Here is a 6,841-nt window from a genome sequence, read left to right as displayed (position 1 = left end):
GGCATGGACAAAAATGATGGTACCCCTAACTTAATATTTTGTTGCGCAACCTTTTGAGGCAATCACTGCAATCAAACGCTTCCTGTAACTGTCAATGAGACATCTGCACCTCTCAGCAGGTATTTTGGCCCACTCCTCATGAGCAAACTGCTCCAGTTGTGTCCGGTTTGAAGGGTGCCTTTTCCAGACTGCATGTTTCAGCTCCTTCCAAAGATGCTCAATAGGATTGAGGTCAGGGCTCATAGAAGGCCACTTTAGAATAGTCCAATTTTTTCCTCTTAGCCATTCTTGGGTGTTTTTAGCGGTGTGTTTTGGGTCATTGTCCTGTTGCAAGACCCATGACCTGCGACTGAGACCAAGCTTTCTGACACTGGCTAGTACATTTCTCTCTAGAATTCCTTGATAGTCTTGAGATTTCATTGTACCCTGCACAGATTCAAGACACCCTGTGCCAGACGCAGCAAAGCAGCCCCAGAACATAACAGAGCCTCCTCCATGTTTCACAGTAGGGACAGTGTTCTTTTCTTGATATGCTTCATTTTTTCGTCTGTGAACATACAGCTGATGTGCCTTGGCAAAAACTTCGATTTTTGTCTCATCTGTCCACAGGACATTCTCCCAGAAGCTTTGTGGCTTGTCAACATGTAGTTTGGCATATTCCAGTCTTGCTTTTTTATGATTCGTTTTCAACAATGGTGTCCTCCTTGGTCGTCTCCCATGTAGTCCACTTTGGCTCAAACAACGACGGATGGTGCGATCTGACACTGATGTTCCTTGAGCATGAAGTTCACCTTGAATCTCTTTAGAAGTCTTTCTAGGCTCTTTTGTTACCATTCGGATTATCCGTCTCTTAGATTTGTCATCAATTTTCCTCCTGCGGCCACGTCCAGGGAGGTTGGCTACAGTCCCATGGATCTTAAACTTATGAATAATATGTGCAACTGTACTCACAGGAACATCTAGTTGCTTGGAGATGGTCTTATAGCCTTTACCTTTAACATGCTTGTCTATAATTTTCTTTCTGATCTCTTGAGACAGCTCTTTCCTTTGCTTCCTCTGGTCCATGTCGAGTGTGGTACACACCATATCACCAAACAACACAGTGATTACCTGGAGCCATATATATAGGCCCAATGGCTGATTACAAGGTTGTAGACACCTGTGATGCTAATTAGTGGACACACCTTGAATTAACATGTCCCTTTGGTCACATTATGTTCTGTGTTTTCTAGGGGTACCATCATTTTTGTCCATGCCTGTTTCATGAGTTTATTTTTTTACATAATTCTGTTGAAGCATGGTTGAAAAACAATGTCTGACTTTCATTGGTTAACATTTATAGAATTTTAATTTATTATTACTTTTGTCAGATTAAAGTTATTTCTGTGACCATTGTGACTTTTTCTTTCATTGACCAAAGGGTACCAACAATTTTGTCCACGTCTGTATCTCTAAGTTTGAACATTTGTGTTACCCGGGAAGTCGCAGCTCCCCACATTTTATGGAAGTACCATCCCAATCTCCTTCATCATATTTACCAGGGTTTTCTATTGTCAATACAATTTTCATTTCCGCTGACCTTTTTTTGCAATAATTCAATGAGGAGGTGTCCACATAACACGTCCCTCTCTCAAGGAGTGTCATTCTAGTCAAAAGGGACTTAGAATTTGTATCCCTCCTTTTGAGGACGCTTTCTGGTTTATATCCCCATTCAGTCCCTGTATTCCATCCCACTGATCCTCAATATGCACAACCTTTTCCCCAGTATGAGTCTGTTACACATATATAGGCCTGTCCTTCTACATAGTTGTTGGAACAGTAGTTATAATATGAACATGTTTTCAATATATCACAAAGACAAAAGGTGTAGGTAGCTACGTGAGGGTTAGATGAATTATACCAAAAGGTGATGACGCCGCCCTTGCTAGTTGCGGCTACTTCTCCCATACTGCTAATTGGTAAAATCAACAAGATTATTGAAGCAATCTTAGTCAGTACATTCAACCATTTTCCAGAAAAGAGTGAGGAGCTCATCATGTTGGAGGTCAGGGCCGTCTGCCCCCGTTAGTACCTCTGGGCCTTGTTGGAGGTCAGGGCTGTCTGCCCCCGTTAGTACCTCTTGTCCTTCTTCAAGGCCAAGGCTGTCTGCCTCCGTTCCTGCCTCCTCTCTTGCTCTCACAAGCTTCACTCGGGTGGCGTGGATCCAAGTTGAAGATTGTTCAGTCAGCACGGCTGTTCTGGTTACTGCGACCACGGTAGTGGGTGGGCCATATGCGAAGTCACCTTGGGATTTTCCTTTCTTCAGTGTTTTGATCACTACCTCATCCCCCACCCTGTATGGGTGGGTGGGTTCCTGTGGAAGAGAGGGGGACTTACAAGCAACTTTTTTTCTCAGTTTTATTAAGTACCTGGTACCTGGGCGGGTGGGGAAAGGCCTTCCTATAAGTATCTGTAAGGATTCTCAATGCTGTTATATCCTACCCCCTCTTTGCAGACTAATCCTGTCTTAGGATTTTTCTGCAATACTGGATAACACCAGTCTTGCTGTTCCTGTTCAGTGGCATATCTTTGAAGATAAGTAAGCATTTTTGACATCTTAGGGGTTGGAGGTGCCAAACATGGCATCTACCAATGGTTACACAAACCTGTGGGGTTGCATTTGGCCACTCGTTTCGCCACCTTATCTGCCAGCGCATTGCCCTGTGAGACATGATCCTTACCATCTGCTGCCGTGAATCCTCTCCTCTGTCAAATCATACCATGGTCCCACACTACCCCATGTGCGTATCTACTCTCAGTATAGATGGTGACAGGTTTATCAGTATGTAGAATACATGCTCTAGTGAGTGCAATGAGCTCAGCTGCCTGCTGTGTTGAGTGCGGATGTCCTTGAGTAGGCCTACAACATCATGTGTAGTGTGCAAAAATGGTGTAACGTCACATTGTGAAAGGAGTTGCCAACTCTACCATCATAGCACAGGCTGCAAGAGAACACAGACATGCCGGCATCCCTTGAACAGGGGTGGGCATTACCTTTGAGAAAAATACACAAGGACGCAACTTGCCTCCGTGTTCTTGTGTCAGTACACCCGCCATGGTTTTACAATTTTGTCGTGCAAACATGTGGAAGGGCAGTTTGTAGTCAGGGAGGCCCAATCCTGGACTTGACATTAATGAACATTTCAGATAATCAAATGCATTGTACATTTCTGAAGACCATTTTATTAAATCAGGTTTGTCCTGTAGTGTTGCCTCAAGATATTGTCATAGTAGGAACAGTCTGGGATCCATTGTCTGCAGTAGTTTATCATTCCAAGGAAGGATAGCATTTCCTTCTTGGAGAGCGGGGTGACCAGGCCCGCTACAGACTGAACTCTCCCTGGACTGATCCTCCTTTCCCCCTTTGTGAGGACAAACCCCAAGTATTCGACTTGCTGTTTACACCATTGCATTTTCCCTAATGACACTTTGTGTCCACATTCAAACAACCATTGTAACAGTGTTATACCATCCTCAATGTTGGCCTCCACTGACATACTGCACAACAGTAAATCATCCACGTATTGCAACAACAAGGAACCTTGGGGGGGTGCCATGGTTTTAATGTGGCTTGGAGGACTATGCTGTACACTACAGGTGAATCAGCATATCCCTGGGGTCTGCCCCAGGTCAGTTGACGTCTGTCAAAGGAAAAAGCAAAAATTAGTCTGGTCTTCTTGTCAACTGGGACAGAAAAGAATGCATTTTTCAGATCTATCACACTGAACCAAACAGCGTCTGCTGGAATGGCAGATAGTAATTGAGTGATGTCAGGTACAACAGGGGCTATTAGGCACAATGATGTTGTTGATGGCCCTTAAATCCTGTACAAAGCGGGTAGTACCATATGCCTTTGTCACTGGATTTACAGGCATGCTGTAGGGTGAAATCACCTCTTCCAGGATTCCCTTTTTGTAGGAATTATTTTATCATTGGCCTAAGTCCATCGAGTTTCTCTTTTGGCAGTAGGTATTGTTTTTGGAAGACGGAAATGACACTTGGTTTTACAGTAGCTTTGTAAGGTGTGCAATCTATGAATCCTGTGTCATATTCATGTGAAGACCATAATGCAGGGTTAATGTTGTTAAGTTCTGGGTGGTTCTGTATGTTTGCAAGAATCAGTGGCACTGGTGTAGAGATTGGAATGAGATCTGAGTGTACTCTTATGCCCAGATTTTTGGCTGACACTTGTAAGTCAAGCTTAATGAACAAATCTTTACGTAACACACTTGAGGTTGCACTGCTATCTACCATGAATCCTACTCTCAGTCATCTAAGTCCACCCCTTTTAGTCGGACACTGCGGTCCTCCTACTCTGTCATTAGATTCCCAGCTGCCCATGAGGACAGAGCTCTGATGTCCAGCACAACACTTAACATGTAACACATAACGTCAAACATTAAAACAAACAGATCTGACAATACAGACATAAACACACAAAAGGCCCATAAAAACTTTTCTTTGACTTCAATAATAAAAAAAATGTACAGCTTGATCAATGCTGTTGGCACCAATAAAAACCAAAAACTTCCAAGAAAAATAAAATTCTCAATGCGCATATTATATGAAAACAGATATCGTACTCCATACACATCTCTTCTAAAAGCATCCATTAGGGCTCTTTCACACTTTCAACTCCACTACAACTCAGAGCCACACCCATTCACATACCACTGAATCATTTGTCTTCCAACCTAATCACACAATTGTCTTTGTTTCATCCCAAAACTTGCAGCACAGACAAACACAGCTTTCCTGGAAACAGATAGCCACACCACACACAGAATTGCTAATAGTATATCTCGTTGTTGTGCTGTTTTCCAATGTTTTCTGATCTTCACTCTGTGATTAATCAACTCTTATAAGAAGACAATAAACATGTTTTAATCATACAGTCATTTTGTTAAACCCAAATCATTTTATATGCCAGGTGTTCTTAGTTAATGTTGTACATATATAATAATTCTTGTTAAAAGCTGGATTCTCACATTACACTGCTGGGGAAAGAAAATTATTGAACAATTTTTTATTTATTTTTTCTATAATAATATTACACATATAACATCACTTACTCTGCAGGATTCCCTACCCCTTTGTATCATGTAATCCATATCCTAGGACGGGTCATGGTCAAAATGTGGCCATGCTTCTTTGTCTCCCAGACAAAGACCCTTTATCATGTCCATGTAGTACGGGCTATTATCGCCGTCCCTGGGAAAAGGGGCTAGCAGCTTGCATGAACTCAGTCCATCCAGCTAAATTATCCACCCATGGGTTAACTAGGAAGTAATTTATGGGACTACACCGTGCAACATAAACTTTGCATGTTTCTCCCGTCTCAGGTTTGGGATAATCTGTTTTCGACCCTTGTGACCCCATTCCGTCTGGTATTTTAATGATGCTACTTTCCTAGAACTAGCTGTACTGAAGCGTTAAGGATTCGACAAATTAATCCTGTCAACTAGGCAAAGGACTCAGGTCTGATCACAAAATATCAGAGAGTTTCATCAAACATATAATTTGTTGCTTTGGTCTGCCACTTGTGTTCACCTATCCCCGGGTTAATGGATTGCTCCTAGCCGGGGGTGGGGCGTATTGCAGACCTCCGCAACACAGTAAAACAACAATGCAATGTCCTTAAAACTCTATGCAAATAGTGAACTTCAGTCCGTACACTTACCACCCGGACATCAGTATCCTTATATCAACTCTAATATTCTTATACTTTAAAACAGCTTTAAAAGAGTCAAACCAAGCTCCATCCTTGTCTCCCTGAGACAATATTATCTAGTGCGCACTATATTTTCTCTGAGTGATCCTCACGGCGGACTCCCGGAGTCCCCAGGTCACTCCCCCAGACTCCCGGAGTCTGTTCCCTGTATCCCTGATACAGTAATTATACTAGAAGTTGTAGGTTCTACTTACTAGATCGAGACGTGGTCGTCGGATAGGCTAGAGGACAATAACAGATGCCTTTCTTACCAAACCCGATGACCTTCTCGACCCCGGACACGAGCCCCCAAACTGATAGGAATCTCAACGTCCCACTTGGTACCCCTGGCACCAAACTTCTAGTATCGGCTTGGTTTGAGTCCTTTTCTGACGTCAGGAGAGCGCTTCACTCAGTAGGTAATAAAAGACACAACAGTGATGTACTGAATGAACACTCTGAGGTTTATTTTTAATGCACACAGGTTATATAGAGGGGGCTTTACCCCCTTTATTAGCATATCATCGTAAGTTATGTATTCAACCTATCATATTAACACGCTCTATTCTACAGACAGTGAAAGAGAAACAAAAACGGAACTTCCATATTAGGAATATTGTCCGGGAGTAGTGCCAAAGAGATAAAATTCAGGGTTACAGAGAATAGAAACTTAACAGCAATTAGTTTGACAGCAATCAGAGCTATTTCCTAACAGAGAAACAAAACTTCAGCAAAATGCAGAATTTGTTTTTGACATTAAAAAGAACATGGATTCCTTTCAGACGATTCTATATTTTTTCATTGCTTCTTTATTACCTCAAAAAATTTAATAAATGTGATTAAAAAAAAAATCACACACACAATAAAAACCTGCAAAAAATGAGCCCCACACAGCTCTGTAGATATAACTATACAAAAGTTATGGGGGTCAGAATGTGGCGATGTAAAAAAAATATATATATTTAAGTCTTTCTTTTTTTTTCAGTATTAAAACACAAGAAAAACTTATACAAGTAATCCTACTTACCCAGAGAATGAAGGGCACAGGTCAGTTTTGCCGCATAGGGAACGCCGTAGGGACAAAACCCGTAA

The 6,841-nt window shown here is 42.0% G+C and overlaps 1 long non-coding RNA gene across 2 annotated transcripts; it reads right to left on the bottom strand.

Moving 5' to 3' along the window:
- Positions 1 to 1,807: 1,807 nt before the first annotated feature.
- LOC122932363 lies at positions 1,808 to 6,594 on the bottom strand. 2 transcript variants are annotated; one of them, XR_006388297.1, is made up of 2 exons: positions 6,022 to 6,594; positions 1,808 to 2,353 (listed from the first exon to the last, which is right to left on the bottom strand). It is a non-coding gene; the product is annotated as an uncharacterized LOC122932363 (long non-coding RNA). The 2 variants fall into 2 exon arrangements; XR_006388298.1 differs by lacking the exon at positions 6,022 to 6,594 and adding an exon at positions 5,965 to 5,988.
- Between the last annotated feature and the right edge of the window lie 247 nt (positions 6,595 to 6,841).

The sequence above is a fragment of the Bufo gargarizans genome, chromosome 3, assembly GCF_014858855.1.
Source record: "Bufo gargarizans isolate SCDJY-AF-19 chromosome 3, ASM1485885v1, whole genome shotgun sequence".
Lineage (NCBI taxonomy): Eukaryota > Metazoa > Chordata > Amphibia > Anura > Bufonidae > Bufo > Bufo gargarizans.
This window is presented reverse-complemented; position numbering and strand designations above follow the sequence as displayed.